Here is a 22,234-nt window from a genome sequence, read left to right on the forward strand (position 1 = left end):
TCTTAGAACTGGCATCGATTCCAATGGCTAAAAACATTAGTTGCAAGCTCTTACAAAATTCAATAAATTTTTTTTTACTCTCACTTCGCTTTTTCTAACGGGTGCAAAGTTTTTGCGAACCGCCTCGAGTGGTTTTCCTTGATAGAAGTCATTAGGTAAAACTACAAATCTGCCATCTTTGTCGGATTGCAGTAAGCTCAAATCATGACTTTTGAAATGGTGCACAATATCGAACAACAATGGAGAGCGGACCTTGCCTACCTTCTTGCCTTCTGCAGTAAGAATAGAAGCCATAACAATAAGAAACGCGTGGTTTTCGCTGGAGGCTCTTCAGTCCCAGAGAAGATTTCTTCTTTCCTGGAAACAAGCCCCAAGTTAGGCATCCAATCCCAGGTACCTGCGCATGAGTTCCTCGCCATAAACAGGAATATCGCCTCAAACACCAACGATGAGGACAAGGAGCGGTGCCTCCTAGAAGGTGTGGACAGCCTAAAAAGGTGTGCTAGTTATCGTACTTGTAAGAAGGGCTGTTTGGACGTTAATTCTGTTGTGCACCATTTCAAAAGTCATGATTTGCGCTTACAATCCGACAAAGATGGCAGATTTGTAGTTTTACCTAATGACGTCTATCAAGAAAAAGCACTCGAGGCGGTTCGTAAAAACTTTGCACCCGTTAGAAAAAGCGGAGTGAGAGTAAAAACAAAATTTATTGACTTTTGTAAGAACTTGCAACTGATGTCTTTAGCCAATGCAATCGATGCCAGTCCTGAGAATTCTTTGTCAGTATTTTTTACACCAAAAACGCACAAACCTGATCTTCCGTTTAGGACTATTGTAAGTGAGAAGGGATCCTGGCAACACCAAGTCAGCCGATTCCTTCTTGCTAAGCTTAAATGCCTTTCCATTAACGATCCGTTCTTGGTAAAAAAAGTAAGCTGATGTTGCCGAGTTTCTGCAAAATAGCGATCAGATAGGTTCTGCCTTCGCTGTAGATATTCAATATTTGTTTTATTCTGTCCCCTATGCTGACTTGTTGGCCTATGTTAGAGATTGTATCGAAAGCTCGAGGGCGGTGGCATTCCAGAACATAGCCGGCATCTCTACAGATAATTTTTTAAAGCTTTTAGAGTAATACCTGCATGTTCAAATTCAAATTTATTTAGCATCAACAATGATGTTACAAAAGTGCAAGATCAGAAGTGCCAAACTAGTGATGCTACGGTGTGCTAGCAAAAAGCCTGTAACGGGTTGACAAAGGCCAGCACCCCGTTCACAGAGCAATACAGCAGTGGACAAAAAGAGATAGCGATATAAAGAAAAGCAATATGTATATATGGCGACGGCTTTACATAATCATAAAAACACGTTAAGTGATCGGGCTAACATTGCGGGTTCATAATTGCAAGAGTTAATATCTTCAGTAATTGTACATACACTGATTGATAGATCACTTGGACGTGTTATCAGAAGAGTTAAGAGCGTGTGGTAGTGTGTACATCAGCATTTGGCGGCCATAGTTAGTACGGGTGTGAGGAAAATTCCATGTCTGACTGCTTCGTGTGCTATATGCTTTCTCAAATGGAGACAGGGCCGCAAGGTTTTCAAGGAAAGAGTCATTATTTAGATGAAAGGCATGATGACGTTTTAACAAGAGTGCATTGAACAGATTCGGTAATGGTTGTAATCTAAGGTCAACAAAAAGAGGTTTTGTGAGTGCGCCATTGGGTTCATTTGAAATAATTCTTACAGCTTTTTTCTGCAGTCGATAGATTTTGGACAAATTTGTGTACGTTGTTGTGCCCCATATCAAGTAGCAATACGATAATGTTGCTGCGAAAAGGGAGTTATACAAAAGTAATTTAATGTGCTTAGGCAGAAAGTAACGAAAACGTGCAAGAATGCCGGCTATTTGGGATATTTTGGAGTGAACGAGGTCAGTGTGTGCGTTCCACTGCATATTCCCATGAAAAAAAAAACGCCTAAGGTTTTTATTACTGGTACCACCTCTATGACTGAAAGACCAAGTTCAAGGACAATAATTGAATTAACTGGTTTATTTTGAGGGCGAAAAAGAACTGATTTTGTCTTCGAGACGTTTATAGTTAAGGAATTATTTAGACACCAAGTGTTCAATACATCAAGCACTGCATTCGCTTTCTTTACAAGCAGGCGTAAACTATGATGGGAGAAAAACAAGCTTGTGTCATCGGCATAAATAATAAATGATGTATTTAAATCTACGTTAACAAGGTCATTAATATATAGGTTGAAAAGTAGTGGCCCGAGAATACTTCCCTGCGGAACGCCATGTAGCAATGGTTTGAAGCTGGAGCAAGAGTTATGTATGTGCACCCTTTTTTGGCGGTATTGTAGGTAGGATTTAATAAGAGAAAGGAAACAGCCTCTGAAACCATAATATTCCAATTTTGTTAATAGTGTAACGTGATTTATTTTGTCAAAAGCCTTTGAATAGTGTCTGAAAATTCCAAGTGAATACAGTTGGTGTTCAAAGGCGTTAAGAATGATTTCTTTTTGCACTAGCAAGCCGCTTTCTGTAGAGCGTTTTTTGGTGATCCCAAACTGATACGGTGTCATAATCTGATGCTTGGTTAAGAATGAGGTCATTCGTACGTGTATTAGCTTCTCAACGACCTTGGAGAATACAGGGAGTATTCAAAAATTGGCCTGTAGTTAGACATGTTACATTTCTCACCACCTTTAAAAATGCCAGTAACTTTGGCCACTTGGAGCCGGCGACGAAATTGGCCGCATGAAAATATTTGATTAATGATGTACTCTAAAATAGGGGCTATAATAGTAGCAACATGTTTAAGTGGCCGAATCTCCAAACCATCTACATCAGTACTGGTAGTATTGTTTAGAGATAAAATTTTAGGCACAACTTCATCTGCTATTACTGGGAATAAAAATGCAGTCTCTTCTGTTGGTTGGTGCATAAAGTTCATGCAGCTTGATCATGATCGCTATTTCCCACAGATATGAAGTAATCATTAAAAGCTTTAGCTAATTCTCCTGCAAGAGTTGTGCCATTCATACTTATCTCCATCTGGCTATGAATTGCAGCAGTGTGCCGATTTAGGAGTGCATTTAATCTTTTCGAAATTATTTCCGGAGTTTGCTTCGTGTCCTGCATGAAAAGGTTTTCAAAGTGCTCTTTTTTAATTCTCCGTAACAGGCTGTTCGTCCTGTTTCTGCGTTTTTTGAAGTCATCTAAATCGTTTTCGTTTCTAGATTTTGAAAACTTTTGATAAAGAACATTTTTCAGCTTTATAGCTTCTACACCGTCAGCTGTAATCCAAGGTTTGCGTGCTTTGCGTGGCGGCTTGCGAGCTTTGAAGAGAAAGCAATCATTATATACCTTTATAAATTTGTCTATGAAGATGTTATACGCTTCCTCCGCGTCAATGCTTGGAAGAACACTCTCCCATGATATCTCAAACTAAATTGTAAAAAGACCCCAGGGTATCTTCATTTATCTCCCGGAATATACTTACAGTCGGTCTCGCGTCTCTTAATTGGAACTTTTTATGACTAAGCACTAAATATATAAATAAATGGTCACTAATGTGCGTTTGAAGAACACCTGAACTGATGGGCACATTTGTAGCATTGGTGATAAAAATGTCAATGAGTGTAGATGTATCCCACACTACACGAGTTGGTTGTTCCAAGATATTAATAAAAGCATTAGTTTCTAAAGTGCAGCACAATTCTTCACTTTGTGGGGACGAGTGTAGGAGGTCAGTGTTCAAGTCTCCAACTTAAAGTTAGCACCTAGAATTAGTTTGTAGTCGTTTTTGTTAATCCAACCTAAAGAAATATCATGCAATGAAAGAAAAGCTATATTGCTAGCTTTGGGCGGACGGTATGCCACAGAAAAAATGGTCATATTACATTGCAAAGTTAGCATTTCATAATCATCAGTTATTACAGAAAAAATGTCAACAATGTCGCATACAAATGTATCTTTCACTAATAACAATACGCCGCCACCTGTCTTAGCACTTCGATTCAAGTGGTAGGTTCGATAGCCGTGCACACGATCCACTTCCACGTCATCCCGGTACCAAGTTTCTAATATCATCACTGCATCAAACTTAAAACCGACCTTTATCTTTCATGACAACCAGTTTTATCTGCAGCGCAAAGGCATTTGCATAGGTTGATCTGTTGCACCCATTTTATGCGACATCTTTTTATCTTATATTGACCACTCATTGCAACTAACCCTAAGTGACGGCCCGGTTTTAAAAGTTTTTAGATATGTTGACGATTTTGAAATCCTTTTAAAGTCTGGGACCTTTGCATCCCTTGACCAGGTTGTTTCACAGATTTTAACTGCTTTTAATCAATTAGGACGAGGGTTGGTTTTTACACATGAACAACCAGATAATCATGAGTTACGTTTTTTGGACCTCAAACTTACGTTCCGTGGCAGCCACGTTTGCCACATGTATTCCCCCCGTGCTAACAAGGAGCTACTGAGATACGACTCCTCACACTCCAAGGTTGTAAAAAGAGCCATTGCGCCTCTCTGTTTGGAGTCGGCGCTTCACAAGTCGTGCCCTCATAGCATGCAGGAAAGTCTCGGCTATCAGGTTTCCCGCCTCTTGGCGGTAGGCTTCCCTGGTTCGGTCATATCTGCCGTCGCTGAAACCCTCCTGCAGAAGCAAAAAGGCGCCCAAAAAGACCTGACTACTCGGCTTCAAAGCCGGTTGTGGTCCCCTATGTGCATCAGGTGTCTCATAACCTGAAGAAAGTGGCCGGTAAACACCATGTACCTTTGGTGTTCTCAGCCCCCAACAAGCTATCAAAGGTTTGCTGCCGCATTTCTGGCGTTTGTGAAAGGGGTTGTAAAAAAAGCATGGCACATCCTATGTTAAGTGCGCCACAGGAGTGGTATACAGCTTTCCCCTTTCTTGTGGCTCTTCCTATGTAGGCCAAACTGGCCGTTGCGTTAAAGACCGGCTACGGGAGCATCCAAAAAATGTTGTCAATAATGATCAAAATTCAAACCTTGTAAGGCACATTTCTTCCTGCACATGTACGGCAAGATTTGCGATGACAAAGATTCTAGGCAGGAGTACCAATGTAAAAGCCCGGCTTGTCTTAGAGGCCTACCATGTTAAAAAACTTTCTGATCGCTGCGTAAGTGATGCTTCGTTGCAGATCTAGGTTGCTGAAGTTTCATATCTTGATTCGTTTGTATAAAAATGCGGTCTTTGTGATGTGTGCGCCTGCTCTACCTTTACGCATGCTCTGCTTCTCTGTATATGTGCTGTTGTTATGTCACCCCATTAAACAGTTGGTAGTTGCGCTCGTGAACTGTTGCATGTGTTTCTTTCTGTGTCCTGTCTAAGTTGTTGCGCAATTCACTTATATACTATGCAGAACCAACTAGCCCGACAACACGCTCTACAAGTCTAGAATATTCCGTCCATCCGCAATCATGCACGATGCTGAAAGAGCCTAAGAAGCTAGTCCTTTATTAACAACACAATTGAAGAAAAGCGAGGACGGTCCGGCCAAGCACTTTCACCCGCATTGTCCGGTGGCCAGAGGCACGCGCAATGGGTCACACTGACGCGAAGAACACGCCTCACGTAATTATTTGCCATCAGTCACCAGCGAGGACTACGAAGCACTTTAGGGCTCACTGCCGCTTCACGAAAAGTGAGCGTTCGTGCTCTGAAGGGCGAGGATTTGAAACCTAATATGACCACTTCATCCACTCCGATAGATGATTGGTTGTGCTAATCGCTGCCTATTCCTCACAGCCTTATTTTCTCGTGAATTTTGATTACAGCTCCCGTTGTTCCTACGATAGCAGCACCTTTTGCACTCGGCTTGCGAATGTCTGTGGTTCATCCCGGCAGATCAGGGCTGTTGGTCCTTCCCAGCTTGTCCGAAGTTACCTCGAGTACAGAACTCAAGTTATAAAGTTTGCTAGGTGTCTCCCGGCGACAGCCATCGGCTGATCCTGGTTCATATAGTGCCATATACTGTCTTTGCCTGTAAACATAATGATGCAGGTCAATGCAATAATAGTTGTAATGCTTTAACGGAACATCAAAAGGCACTGTCCATGCCATCGTCTTGGATGTGGCGCGTGTGGCTGCCAGGGGAAAATCTATATCAGCACGCCTGCTCACGGAATTGCTCTCCATTCACATGGCAGATCATACGAGCAACCAACACGACACAATCTTCCAGAGATATACATGTCATCTTGCTGAAAAATTTTTAGAAACTTAAGGCAGTGGCCCATTTTTTCATAATAGTGCGATCAAGGTACCGGTGGGGGTGCTTAAACATCAATAGTTTTTTTTCTTTGAAACGGTTGTCATGAAAGCATCCTGCCGTGACTTGTCCTCGTCGCGTACTACATGTGTGCCTCTGTAGCACTAGCCCTCGCACTTATGATGCAGCCGCCAGAGGTGACGTTGAACGCAAACAGTTTTAAGGGATATGTCGAATGACAGGCGCTACCTATGATGTCTACAGATGCTCTGGTAGTACCTACGGCATCAAGACTGCCAGAACGAGGCCTTCGTTAAGCAAGTGAGCCCACAAGGAAAGGAGAAAGAGGGGCTCGTTATGCCATACTTGAAGGAAGCCAACAGTTACCGAAAACGAGGGGACATAGAGGACCTGCCATTTTTTTATTCTGTGGTGTTTATGAAAGTAAAATTAATAGTGCAGTTATTTTATCGCCAAAAGATACTTGTCTGAAATGCAGAAGACAAAAAACGACATGCTACCGGTGGGTTGGGAACCCACGAGCTTCAGTTTTTCTCTTTTTCTATCTTTTGCTTTCAGAGGTATTTATGTTGCGCGTACCCAAACCCTAAAAGGATTCATACAGATGGAGTAAAGAGCGACAAATTTCCTTCGCGGCTTATTGGAGGAACATTCGCTTAAGCTACATAAGCCGTGTTATATTGCGCTAAAAATGCAAAACATAATAGCAGAACACAGGCACAGGACGAGCGCAAACCATCAACTGCTTTATTCAGGGGCCGAGCCCCTAAATATAGAAAAAACCAGAGCATGTGCGCAAGGTACCTTCATGACAAGTCCTGATACACGTGTGCACTCATCGAACCCTAAAACATAGAGCTCAAAAATTCCAGCTCCTTGTTGTGCAAGCCTACTGACATACCACTTACACAATTGCTATCGTTCTTTATCAGAAACGCTTCCAAATTATCGCGTGCAATGACACTACTGCCCCTGACAAGAATCTTTGTCTCATGAGGACATGGTTGATTTTTGCAATCTCCGCGATGTTGAGAAATTTGTCCTGCTGCCGTTATCTCGTAACGAACGGCCATGCTCACCTGTACGATAATTTACGCAGCGAACTGTCTGGCTTACATAGGTCTTTTCACATGTCAGTGGTATTTTGAAGCGAAAGCTACATTGGGCACGAAACTGCTATTGCGCTATGGTGGTGCTTTGGGGAGGCACAGAGACCGACCTTGAGCCGTTGCCTAGCAACCGCCAGCCGCTGGCGGACGCCGCGCCCTCGCTCCGCCATCTGGCATGAACTTGCACTGCGCGCCTCACCGCGGAGCCGCCGCCGCCGTTTGGTATGACGTCACTCCGCTCGCTTCGCCATGGTCGATATACTATGGTAGCGAAGGCTCCATAGACGCCCATTGGTCCAAAAAATGGCGGCTCATGGGGGCACCCCAGCGCCCCTATTTTGGGGGGCAACCTACGCATGAGTGACGTTGAATGACGTCACGCATTCGTATGCTTTTGGCGCGAATTATAAAGTTGTCTTTTTATAGAACCCGCATTTTCGAGCCGGTACCACTTGAAGGTTGCCTTTCAGTGCGCACCAACCTTTGCTCGTCAAATGTGCTCTAGTTCCTGCTAGTTATGGCCTTGTTAATGTGCAGTTGAAAACCCAATGAAAGCGACTGGCAAAGAAGGCAGCATTCAAAGGCTGCAACACTTTCAGACGCTGGCTAAGCATGCATGATTTGTATTGGATAAATTGGTGGAAATACTGGTGCTAGTACTTTTGAGTACATCAAGGTATGATGCACAAAACACAGGCTTAAGTGAACAGTTTGTAATACAGTGCACGGCAACTAAGGTATTTATATTCATGGTTTATTACAGCAACCAAACAAATACAGTGATAAAGCACACCGACAAAAATTGCGCGTCACAGGCAGTTCAAGCAGTAGTTTTTTTTAAGCTGGCTATTCATCTCAATGGTCACAGTGCCGATAGGAAAAGACCCTGAAGTTCCATGAAAGTTGCCAGGTAAAAATTGAAAAGTATAAAAAACAATGCAACGACAGCTTCCATTGAGGCAAACATGACATGACATAAGTAGGCGCATCAACACATAGACCATGCAGCACACAGGGATTACGATTACTCTGCACATTTCATTTTTTCAACTGAAAGAATATAGCAGCTATATTTACAATTGCATGAAAATATTAAAAACACGTTTTAGCAGCAAGAAACCTGCTCAACGCTAGAGCATTACACCATACATACGGCCTGCGCACAACCTCGAAACCTCCTTGTCGCTAACCGAAGTAATTTCAAGCAATTCTAATCAAACTAAAACATACATGAAGTGCAGTTTAAAGTGAAGTGCAAGGACATTCAATACAGCCACTCCTTCCTCGAGTAGGCACAACATCGAGACGCAGCTATCCTGGCCGCAGATACGCAGACAGTTCTAAATGCTTGGAAGAAACCCTCAGGTTTCGCAGCTGGCAAGGCGTCTTCTCTAGGCTGAGGTGGCGGCAGAACTGCACCCACGTTTTGCACGTGGACATGATGCAGCGTCCATGTTACGCAACTGCACCCAAATGAATACCATATACTCCAAACGTCAATACGCCAAGATTCTTTTCACCTAATTGCAGCATGTTATAACTATGGCAGAAAATGCTCGCGCCAAGCCTCCGCGCCTCAGAGTGCGGTTACGCTCGCCTGATACCACGCGGCTAGCTGCTTTTCTGTGAGCGATGGAGCGAAATTAGTTTAAAACTACATTGACGGTCATGTATACGCAGAACGGCAATAACTACTGCGGGCCCAATTCAGTTAAGGCACAGTCAATGCGGCGCACATACACAAGGTAAAGTTTCGATACTGTCAGTTGCGAGGGGATCCTCAAATTGGCTTCACGGTGCAGCAAAACCCATTAATGTCATGCTCAGAGCTGTTAGGCAGCGCAGTTGGTTTTAAATTGACCATGCGGCAAGCAGAGGGCACGTGGTTGCTCATGACAGCCCGGTATCAAGTTCACGTTGGCTACAGTCAGCTGCACGAAACTAGCTATAAATAAGAGAAATGATAGGTGTCTTTTGCACACTTTATGACTGCAAGTGCGTGCCCTGCAATTTACTTAAATATCCTGATAACATGAAGCAAAGTGCGTAGGAAATGGTTATAGCTACGAATAGGCGCTTAAAGCCCGGCAAGAGCATATCTAGAGCAGACGACAAAGGCAAGAGCTCACCTGCGAAAGTCCAGAGGGAAGCGGTGTAGTCTTGGTAAGACACCCACGGTACAACACACGCTGTCACAATGTGCCACGGGGCATGGTTTCTTCACATGCCGCAACCTCATCTTGAAATGCAGAGCTAAGCGCTTGAAACGATGAGCCCGAAGCCTCGGGAAAAGGTTTCGCACTGGCCGTACACCGAAGGAAACGCTGCAGAGGTACAGAGGGGTGCAGATCTTGCCAAAGGGTGACAGAGAAGCGGCGGGCAAGAACGACAAACTCCTTAAAGGGGCCATTTCTAGATCGGCGAGCTTAATTTGCACGCTTTCGAAGGCGCGCCACAGCAGGCACCTGGAGATAAGAGATCGTTTCGTATGCTCCAGCAGCCACTGTGGCCTGCAAAGTCTCGCCGCAAACGTACCGCACACTCATCAACAGAGGGCGCAACAAGAGCGTTGCAAAAAATTACAAATTTCGGCGTAATGTTTTTCTGAAATAGTTAACCTTTTTTATAAAACGTGGCATTAAAATATTCATTTCTTTTTGTTGTTTTATATCATTTTTACCTGTGCTTTTGAATTCCATTATATAAGTGTTTCGGTCCCCCAAAGTGGCTGTGCGGCAGCCGCGCTAAACCGTTTTTGGGCCCAGCCTTCGCCACCATTCTACTTGCACCTTGGCTTCGCCAGCTTTGTTGCATGCCTCATAACATCCCTGGAGAGTGGAAGCATTCTATTGTGGTCCCAATGCCCAAGTCAGGTCAGCCTCCAGTATCTCTTTCGGCCCTTCGTCCAATTTCTCTCACGCCTACCATCTGCAAGCTTTACGAAATCATTCTCGCCGCACGCTTGTCGTGGTGGCTAGAATCACACGATTGTTACCCAGATTCCCAAATAGGTTTCCGTCCCCAAATTGGAACGGAGGATGGTCTCGCTACTTTGGCTACTGACGTGCTTCACCACTCTCCGCAGAGTCACCTCGTTCGAACGGTGATCGCGACAGACATAACAAAGGCATATGATAGCATCCTTCACTCTGCCATTCTTGCCTCCCTTCAAACTCTTGGTCTCCCTCACCGGTTTTCCCCTTATCCATTCACGCCTTTTTAACAAATCGAACTTTCAGTGTACGGGTCCATGGAAAGCCCTTTGGTAACTTCACTTCCAATAGAGGAGTGCCCCAGGGCTCCGTTCTCGCCCCCACATTATTCAATGTGGCTTTTATTCCTCTTGTTAGAGCCCTAGAAACTATCCCTTCTATCCGTGTGCTTGCGTACGCCGATAACATAACCTTGTGGTGCTGTCACCCAGATGCGTCTATCCATCAGTCGGCCCTCCAACATGCGCTAGATGTCTTGACATCTCGCTTCCCACCTCTGGGTCTAACCCTCTCGTCTACTAAGTCATGTTTCATTCGTATTGGAAACAAAGCCGGCTTACGGAAAGCAGTCCCTTTAAACTTTACAGTAGATAGTTCTCCGATTCCTCAGGTAGAAACTGTTCGTATTCTTGGCCTCCTCCTTCATACCTCTGGGACTGGCACCCCTTGGCTGACAGCCACACGTAAATCAGCTCACGCTACTATAGGTCTGATTCGTCGCATAGCTATGCGATCTATTGGCGCACGTGCTCATACGGCCCGCCAGCTTGTGCGCTCTATTCTTCAGCCACGGACAATATATCAGGCACAATTTCAACGTCTCACCCGCAGACAGTGGGACTCCCTTGAAGCTATCAATCGTGAGGCTATGCGCGCAGTAACATTTTTGCCTCGTTTGACACCCATACCCGTGCTTCAGGAGTTCGCCCAACTTAATACCCTCAGTGAACTCATCGACCAGCGGGTGGCAAACAGAGCTCGCAAACAGTCTCTACAACTTCATCGTTTAAAGACGCTCCCTCCGTGGTCGTATTGTCAGCTCACAGACAATCGCCCCACTGTTTCCCCGTCGGTATCAGCCGCGCATCTGCCTGAAGGGTGCATATTGTACACCGATGCATCACATACTGCAGAGCGGGGAGTTTCTGCTGTATATAGTCCCTCCCATCCGCATTTCAACTCTCGTGCGACGTACACCGCAGATACATGTACCCCCCTGGCATTGGAACTTCAAGCCATTTACAATGCCATTGCTTCCCTTCCGCTCGTTCCCACATTCAATGCAGTTCATATTTATACAGACTCCCTCGCCGCCCTTAAACAGCTTAAGGCTGTTCGACGCACATTCCAGATTACACAATCAATTCACCTACTCTGCGCAAGATACCCATGTCCTGTACGCATACACTGGATTCGCGGTCATGCTCACGATCCACATAACATTCAAGCAGATGCTATGACTCACATTGACACATCAGACGACCCGCCACCTTCCCCTCTTCCCCCACATCCGTTCCTGTCCCAAGTCTCCGATTCACAAGCTCTGCGCCAGCGAACACGCGCTCTAATTCCTCCGTGTTCGCACCCTCTCCACCGTAGTCTAACTCGGCAGGAGGAGGTATCAGTGCGCCGGATTCGGGCAGGGGCGGCCCTGACCCCATCTGTCCGTTATCGGTGGGGTGATAAATATCTGCCAGCAACTGACAGGTGCCCTCACTGCGGCGCTGCACCGGACATTTGTGATGTGCGGCACTGTTGTGGACTTGCCCAGCGACGGCCCCTATTAGAAAACGGCTCCTCAGGGAGGTCGGCCTGTGGTGGAACCGCGACGGGGCCTATGTGAAGTGGACTACGGACAATCACTTCACCAGCAGCCTATGCGAGTACCTCGCCGAAACTGGTGTACACTCCTTCTTTTAACTTTCTGTAACCTACATTCCACTCCCCCTTTTCTCAACTTGTGCCTCAAGGCAGACTTCACGAATAAAAAAAAAAGATTGAAAAGGAGAGCTTGCGTGCGCCGCAACCACAGTTGAGGCGGCTTAGCTTTCGCAACGTATATCCTGGCATAGCCGAGCTAAGCCACTGCCAATATTTGTAAACCACTCCGGTCGCAAATTCTTCAAAGTGCTTCAGGTGCCTTTTTCCAGAACCTCTTTTCCCCTCTTTATGCTTTGCTGTGCGTGAGCACAGCTCTCCGAGCCTTTTTTGGCGCTGAGAATTCCATCGGTACCTCGCATCTTTGAGGGGAATAATGCGCTACACACAAAAAAAAAACAGCAACTGAAACTACGGACCCTCAAATGTACAACCAACTAGCCCACATTGCTGCCCTTTTTACTTTGTACCTGCTGGCCACTTTCTTCAGTTTGTGGGCGAAGCTGAGTACGTAAGGCATCACAACAGGTTTCGTAGCAATGTTAGTAGCCCTTTTGCGCGCTTTTCCTTTGAACATCTGGAACTTCTGGAGAACGGATTCATATAGACGGGAGAAGGGATTCACTGCGTACAGCGTCGAATCTTTAACTTAGGTTTCCCAAGCTCTCACTCACTCTGTGCTTGCACGACCTAATGAGCGCTGACTTCAGACAGAGGGCTGCAATGCCTCTCTTGGCTGTTTTCGAGTGAGCTGAATCAAATGGCAGTAATTCCTTCGCTGCCCTGGAGTAGAACATTAAACATAGGTGAAAATAATGCAGGATCGGTTGCATGTGTAAATACTGCAAAGTGTTCGCAGTAGGGACTTCGTGCGTGAAGGTCAAACCCTCATCAAGTCTTCTGAATTGGTCTAAAATATCAGTTTTCATGTTAATCCCAGCCGCGGGGGCTGAATTTCGATGAAGGCGAAATTTTAGAGACCCGTGTACTGTGCGATGTCAGTACACGTTAAAGAACCTCAGGTGGTCGAAATTTCCCGAGCCCTTCACTACGGCATCCCTCATAGCATGAGTCGCTTTGGGACATTAAACCCCAACAAACCAAACCAATCTTCAAGTCATCACACTGCACATCATTCTTCCTTGCTAAAAGGATTAAAAAGTCATCTACAAACCTGAATACTTTCAAAATTTGCAGCAATCTAAAGCTGTCGTCAAGGGTTGGTCAATGACAAAAAAATGTTCCACAACACAGGTTCCACACATGAGCCGATACATATACCAAGCCGTTGCAAGTAAAACCTGTTGACGTATGTTATAAAGGCGCTGTTCAGGTCAAATTCCAGCACAGTGATAAAACTGTCTGCCGCCATCTCTGCTGAGTTCTGAAGGAACACTTCTCCATTTGCCTGAATGTATGTTTGAACTCGCGCCAGCAGCTCAGCTTGCGGGAACGTGTAAAAAAGGTCCTCTACAGCTGTTCTCCGTTTCATACATCATTAATTATCTACGATTATCTACGATTGCAAGATAAATCGTAAAGCCATTAAATTGCGTGAACTCACTGTGCACAGAAGCATCTTTCTCTATTGCGCGAACAGTATCCGCGAAATGATTGCACACTTATTGCGTGAACGATGCCCAATCTGATGGACTTCGATTGTTAGGTGCGCCGTTTGCGATAAACTTAACATCTCTGGTATGTCGACAAAGATTACCTACGTCGTGTGGAATGCTGTAACCGAGACCAAGTCTATTTTGAGAAATATGTCTTTTCGACTGAAAGTAAGGACAAGGACATATATGTCAATAATACCATGCAGAAATGTGTTCTCTACTCCAGCTACATTAGACCCAACCACGGTTACTGCAGTTCACTAGCAGCGCAGCCAATTTTACCATGCCACAGCAAGAAATAAATGCTGTATTAAAACCTGTGTAAAGCGCGGCGCACGGCCACCCGCAGAACAAGTGGACAACGCTACATCCGCCCACCATCCATTCGGTGGCTCGATTTTTACCAGTCCACGCCTGAAGCAGATGCCTTGCGAACACCCCCCGCGCCTGAGTATATTGGTCGTCCGTTGCCGAGCATATTAATACGAATTATTCGGCCTCCAACTACTTTCAACGCAACAGAAAGAGGGATTGGCACTAGCGTTGCTTGTTCGTGGTCTCTTGGGAATATAGGAATTTTCACTACCTTGGTCAAATGCCTCTCATAACAAGCCCCTCATTTTCCTTGTCATGCCTGCTTATACGCGAAACGCAAGCTTCACAAAAATTCCTAACAAGCAGATGCATGGGGACTAAGGCAGAATACCAGATTTAAGGGCAGAAGTTACAAAGGATTCCTTCCCGTGCCTTACGATGACATGGTGAGAAACTTGCGTAGTTGAACAAGGGTTGCTTTATTTTGCTGTGTGCGCAGAAAACAAATATACCCTACGTTGCCCAATGGGCACCATACATATTTACATATTTACTCACAAATCTTATATTAGACTCACACCTGTATTTGGAAGGAAAAAAACTTTAGAACAATCTCAGGAATTTTTAAAAAGGCAAATAATTGCTTGAGGATGTCAGAGAAGGTTAAGGAGAAAGTAAACTCTAATCGTCCACTCAACATTTATATTTGAAGAAATAGCACCAATACCAGGACTCCACACTAGAGAACTAGAGCAGAAATTTCGCTACGCCTATTAACACTGGTAGCTGCGCCAGTAGCGGCCCGCATTCCTTCGCCTAGCATTCTGAGTCTTTGATCGGGCACGAAGACGCCGCGGCGCTTTGACTGACCGTGTTCACTTGCTGCGAAGCACTTTCTATGATCGCGTGCAGCTGACGCCTCTTGCGTCCGTCTCTTCGCAAGCGCGAGAATGTGTGCAGATGCCCAGCTGCTGCACCAAGAGCCAGTGCTGTTCAGCGGCGGTCAGTTTAGGGATGACTGACGCGGCGCGCGGCTACCTAAAGACGAGGAAGCGGCTGACTTCTTGGACAATCAGTAAATGACGCATGCGCTTAGCGTGTCTGTGATTACTCACAGACTCGGGAGCGGTACGTGCCCCACTGAAGCGCAAAAAAGCTTTGGAGTAGTAGGGTTTTCCGTGTATAGAGCAACGAGCGTGTACGTAGGGTTTGGGCAGTACCGTATTTGAGGGCTCTGGGTTAAGCGGGAATTAAAAAAAAATCTGAGTCATAATAAATACCCTATAAGCATAATGCAAAAAAACAGCGCGAAGAATCGGGAACGAGACGAAGAATGCACAGGAACAAGCGCTGACTCTCAACTAAAGTTTAATCACAGGAAACACGCTTATAAAAGGAAACAGAAAGCAAAAAAAAAACACCAAAATCAGAACGCATGTGTTACTATGTGATGTCCAGATATGCAACCTCACAGTCACGCAGGAGCAGGGATGGTTTGCTGACACGCAATCTTGCTTTCTTTGCCATGTTGTACGCCTCGATAATTTCCCTGGTCAACTGGCCGGGGTGTTTGTATAAAATATCAGTAAAATTTAAGGACGGAAAACATGATTGACACTCTCGGCAATGATCAACTAGATTAGTGGAGCGATTAGATTCTAATGAATTGAGATGTTCTCCGAGTAGTGTGTTGATACAACGTCCCGTTTGCCCAATGTATACTGACAACAGGATAGGGGGATTTTATAAACTACCCCTTTGGCGCATGGCACAAAACTTTTAGCGTGCTTAACACCACAGGACGCTACAGATTTCTTGGGGTTGCGGGATTTATTTTCTACTGCTTAACAAATTTTACTGAGCTTATTCGGGGCTGAAAAAACAAAATCAACTTTATACCTATGGGCCACATTTTTAAGACCATGAGAAAGGAGATGCACATAGGGAAGGACTGCGAACTTTTTCCGTTTCTGTTCTTTCTGTGAAGACGGCAGCAATGTCGGCGCTTTAAGCTTTTTAATTATTTTATTGCAACCCAAAGTGATAAGCTCAATTGGATATCCTGCTTCCTTAAGTCTCTTAGCCTGATTATCAAAGCTTTCTTGCATAGCATGCTGACAAGATTTTGACAACGCAGATGACAAAGATGAAACAACAATTCCACATTTCACTACCTTAGAATGATGTGACTCATAGTTCAGCAGCGGTTCGTTGGCCCGTGGCGCGTAATTCCAACACATGCGTCCCTTCCCTTCAGTCAAACATAAATCTAGAAATTGTATCTGGTTATCGATCGCTACCTCAGTGGTGAACTGCAAACCCCATGCATTAGCTTTGAATACTTCTAACCCTGTAGACATGTGCTTAGCATAGTCCGTTTTTTCAATGAGAAATCAAAAAATCATCGTCGTATCTGAAAATTCGGTACGGCATCCCACACAAATCTTTCTGAATAGCTTTATCCACGAATGACAGAAAAATATTGTCACGTGCTTCCACAGAACGTGTTTGTGTTCGACTTTGCCAAAGACGATTCAACACCACCGCCTACCAGTCGTATTCATCACATGATCAACACCGGCTCCGCATCTCCTATACGCCAGAAGCCCTATCGAGTCTCAGCCACTGAACGTAAGTTAATAGATGACCAAGTTCAAGAGATGCTAAAGCGAGGCATAATTCGAGAGTCTTCCAGTCCTTGGGCAGCTCCAGGTATCCTTGTTAAGAAAAAAGATGGCACATGGAGGTTCTGTGTTGACTACCTTGGCTTAAATACGGCCACGAAGAAGGACGTCTACCCGCTTCCACGTATAGATGACGCAATTGATTGTCTGCACTCCGCTTCATACTTTTCTTCTATTGATTTGAGATCGGCCTATTGGCAAATCCCCATGCACGCTGCAGATAGGGAAAAAACGGCATTCATAACACCAGACGGACTTTACGAGTTTAACGTTATGCCTTTCGAATTATGTAATGCACCTGCAACATTCGAGCGGTTCATGGATACAATCCTGCGTGGCCTCATGTGGCAAATTTGTTTATGTTATTTGGACGACGTTGTAATTTTTGGCAAAACGTTTAGTGAGCACAACAGCCGCCTGGATATTGTGCTTGATTGCATGGAACGAGCTGGCCTTATCCTCAATTCCAAGAAATATCATTTTGGGAACCGTGAAACAATTGTTCTTGGTCATTTATTTGATAAAGAAGGTGTTCGACCAGATCCAAAGAAAATTGAAGCTGTTAAAAGTTTTACGGTGCCTCAATCAGTGAAAGAGCTGCAGAGTTTTTTAGGGCTCTGCTCGTACTTTCGACGCTTTATAGCTAGGTTTGCGGACATCGCTTACCCACTCACGTGTTTGCTGCATAAAGATGCACCGTTCAATTGGACCAGCGAATGTGACGCAGCTTTCCGACATCTGAAATTTATTTTGACCTCGGGCCCCATCCTACGCCACTTCTGCCCATCTGCACCAATTGAAGTGTACACTGATGCAAGTGGTATCGGTATCGGCGCTGTACTTATACAACGCCATGGTCACGATCAGCACGTGGTAGCATATGCCAGCCGTTCATTGAGTAAGAGCGAAAGAAATTACACGGTTACTGAGCAAGAATGTCTCGGCGTTGTTTTCGCTGTACAGCGCTTCCGCTCCTATCTGTACGGGAATGCTTTCACCGTCGTGACCGACCACCACTCACTTTGCTGGCTAGTCAGTCTTCGTGACCCCTGTGGCCGGCTTGCTCGATTGGCTTTGCGCCTACAAGAATTTAATTTCACTGTGGCGCATAAAAGCGGCCGTAAACACTCAGATGCCGATTGTCTTTCCCGTTTGCCGCTTCAAACGACTGATGACGACACAGACAACTTTGATGAATACTTGGCGTCACTTTCACAAGCCTTCCCCGATCTTCAAGTTTTCCGAACTGAACAACGCAAAGACCACACATTAACCTCTTTGTTTGATGCCGCTCAAGATTCTGTAAAGAATACTTTTGCATTCGCGACGGTTTGCTTTATAAGAATAATTTCGCTTCTGGAGGAGCACGCATGCTTCTTGTCGTACCCGAAAACCTACGCACCACAGTTCTTGAAATGATGCACGACGACGCCATGTCTGGACACTTGGGAGTGGCACGCACACTCCACCGCACACAACAACGATTTTACTGGCCTAGCATGCGTTCAACCATCCAGCACTATGTAGCCAGCTGTGTGCAATGAGAGCGCTTTAAGCTGCCGACTTCAAGTCCACCGGGCAAACTGCGGTCAATCACACCTCCAACAGCCCCGTTTGAGCAAGTTGGCATTGACCTCCTTGGACCTTTCTCACGGTCCTCTCAAGGAAATCGATGGATTCTTGTGTGCGTAGACCACTTAACCCGTTATTGTGAGACAGCCGCGATACCAGCTGCTACTGCGTCTGAGGTATCTAACTTCTTACTTCGATTCGTCATTCTTCTGGCACGGCCCTCCTGCAGTTCTCATTAGCGACCGTGGACGCCAATTTACAGCGGACGTTGTTGAAGAACTTCTCCGCCTCAGCAGCTGCAGTTTTCGCCACTCCACGCCATATCATCCCCAAACGAATGGTGTGGTAGAACGCACTAATCGGACGCTCCCCACCATGCTTGCTATGTACGTCGCTGCAGATCATAAGGACTGGGATGGCGTCCTCCCGTTCATTACTCATGCATACAACACAGCGCAACATGAGACAACTGGCTACAGCCCCTTTTACCTGCTCTATGCTCGCTCACCTCGCTGCGGCCTTGACACCATTCTACCATTTTTCATCCACGATGAACCTTCTCTTGCGACCACACTCTGCAGAGCTGAAGAAGCTCGCCAGCTTGCCCGTGTTCGAATTTTATCTTCGCAAGAGCGTTCCAAGAACCGCTACGACGTCAGACACCAAGAAGTTTCTTATGTTCCTGGTGACATTGTGTGGTTGTGGACCCCTCTACGCAAGCGTGGTCTGTGTCAGAAACTACTATCCCACTACACTGGACTGTTTGTTGTGTTGGAGAGCATAAGTGACGTTAATTACGTTATATCACGACTAACTGCTAGTGGTCGACGGTCACGCCAGTCTCAAGTGGTGCATGTAGCCCGCCTCAAGCGATTCCATCCCAGACGGTCTATTTAACTCGCCCGACGGGCTTCGTCTGCGAGGAGGGAAATGTCACGTGCTTCCACAGAACCTCGACGGAAGAAGCAGAAGATGGACTGATGAGAAAGGAAGAGAAAGAACTGTAGGACGCTGGTAGGCTTCCTGCTTCCATCCTGCTCCGACCGATCCCCTCTGTGAATAAACCCCCAGTGCGTGCTAAGCACGTAACAATATGACTAAGCGCAGGCGCTACTCTAGACCCAATAAAAACACCCGCTTTCTGGGTATAGAGTGTGCCTTCCCATTCAACAAAGGTGGATTTAACATAAAAAGACAACAGCTCAAGGAACCCAGACACAGAAATACCACAAACACTTATGAATTGTTCTTCATCATATTCCGAAGTGATGCAATCAAAAACAGCAGTCATCATTTCCTTGTGCGGCAGAGAGTAGTATAAATCTTCCACATCAATGCTGAAAGCCGAGCATGAACCTGGGTTTTGCGCCTGTAAAAACTTGACGACACACTCAGAGTTTGGTACCTTAAAAGGATCATTAATAGATAAGGCAGCCAAATGTTTCTTTAAATATCCAGAAACTTCGTGTTGCCAGGTGCTCTTTTCCGTCACAATGGCCCTAAATGGTAATCCCGTTTTATGTGTCTTAGAAGAGAAGAAAATCTTTAAACAGCTGCTTTTTGCCTTAACTACACTGCCTTTAAGTGGCTCCAGATTCAATTGTTCCAGCAGTTGCAGCGCTCTGCTTTTTACCTTCTGTGACTTCGCCCAGACCGGCTGAAAGTTCTTCTCGATGGCTACTAATGCTTTCTCCGAAAACAATGATTCAGGTAGGACTACAAAACACCCTTCTTTATCCGCAGTTGCCAGTCGCAAGTTATTCGAGACAAGGAAGTTGATCAGTGATCCGAATCCCTTTCCATGAGTCTCAACCCAGGTGCGTAGAGGAATGCACAGCGGTTTTAGCCAGGACTTCTACGGCGGTCAAACATGGAAAGGGATTCAGATCACTGATCTACTTCCTTGTCTCGAATAACTTGCGACTGGCAACTGCGGATAAAGAAGGGTGTTTTGTAGTCCTACCTGAATCATTGTTTTCGGAGAAAGCATTAGTATCCATCGAGAAGAACTTTCAGCCGGTCTCGGCGAAGTTACAGAAGATAAAAAGCAGAGCGGTGCAACTGCTGGAACAATTGCATCTGGAGCGACTTAAAGGCAGTGTAGTTAAGGCAAAAAGCAGCTGTTTAAAGATTTTCTTCTCTGCTAAGACACATAAAAAGGGATTACCATTTAGGGCCATTTTGATGGAAAAGAGCACCTGACAACACGGAATTTCTGGATATTTACAGAAACATTTGGCAGCTTTATCTACTAATGATCCTTTTAATGTACCAAACTCTGAGTGTGTCGTCAAGTTTTTACAGGCGCAAAACCCAGGTTCATGCTCGGCTTTCAACATTGATGTGGTAGATATATACTACTCTCTGCCGCAAAAGGAAATGATGACTGCTGTTTTTGATTGCATCACTTCGGACAATGATGAAGAACAATTCATAAGTGTTTGTGGTATTTCTGTGTCTGGGTTGCCTGAGCTGTTGTCTTTTTATGTTAAATCTACCTTTGTTGAATGGGAAGGCACACTATATACCCAGAAAGCGGGTGTTTGTATTGGGTCTAGAGTAGCGCCTGCGCTTAGTGATATTTTTCTGTCATTCGTGGATAGAGCTATCCAGAAAGATTTGCGTGGGATGCCGTACCGAATTTGCAGATACGTCGATGATTTTTTGATCTTGATCTTCATTGAAAAAACGGACTATGCTAGGCACATGTCTACAGTGTTAGAAGTATTCAAAGCTAATGCATGGGGTTTGCAGTTCACCACTGAGGTAGCGATCGGTAACCAGATACAATTTTTAGGTTTATGTTTGACTGAAGGGAAGAGACACATGTGTTAGAATTACGCGCCACGGGCCAATAAACCGCTGCTGAACTATAACTCACATCATTCTAAGGTAGTGAAATGTGGAACTGTTGTTTCATCCTTGTCATCTGCGTTGTCAAAATCTTGTCACCATGCTATGCAAGAAAGCTTTGATAATCAGGCTAAGAGACTTAAGGAAGCAGGATATCCAATTGAGCTTATCACTTTGGGTTGCAATAAAATAATTAAAAAGCTTAAAGCGCCGACATTGCTGCCGTCTTCACAGAAAGAACAGAAACGGAAAAAGTTAGCAGTCCTTCCCTATGTGCATCGCCTTTCTCATGGTCTTAAAAATGTGGCCCATAGGTATAAAGTTGATGTGGTTTTTTCGGCCCCGAATAAGCTCAGTAGAATTTGTTCAGCAGTAGAAAATAAGTCCCTGAACCCCAAGAAATATGTAGCTTCCTGTGGTGTTAAGCACGCTAAAAGTTTTGTGCCGTGCGCCAAAGGGGTAGTTTATAAAATCCCCCTATCCTGTTGTCAGATATACATTGGGCAAACGGGACGTTGTATCAACACACTACTCGGAGAACATCTCAATTCATTAGAATCTAATCGCTCCACTAATCTAGTTGGTCATTGCCGAGAGTGTCAATCATCTTTTCCGTCCTTAAATTTTACTGATATTTGTACAAACACCCCGACCAGTTGACCAGGGAAATTATCGAGGCGTACAACATGGCAAAGAAAGCAAGATTGTGTGTCAGCAAACCATCCCTGCTCCTGCGTGACTGTGAGGTTGCATATCTGGACATCACATAGTAACACATGCGTTCTGATTTTGGTGTTTTTTTTTGTTTTCTGTTTCCTTTTATAAGCGTGTTTCCTGTGATTAAACATTAGTTGAGAGTCAGCGCTTGTTCCTGTGCATTCCTCGTCTCGTCCCCGTTTGTTCGCGCTGTTTTTTTGCATTATGTATCAGCA

Source organism: Amblyomma mixtum, chromosome 10, assembly GCF_055824585.1.
Source record: "Amblyomma mixtum isolate Tamu chromosome 10, ASM5582458v1, whole genome shotgun sequence".
NCBI classification, from domain to species: domain Eukaryota; kingdom Metazoa; phylum Arthropoda; class Arachnida; order Ixodida; family Ixodidae; genus Amblyomma; species Amblyomma mixtum.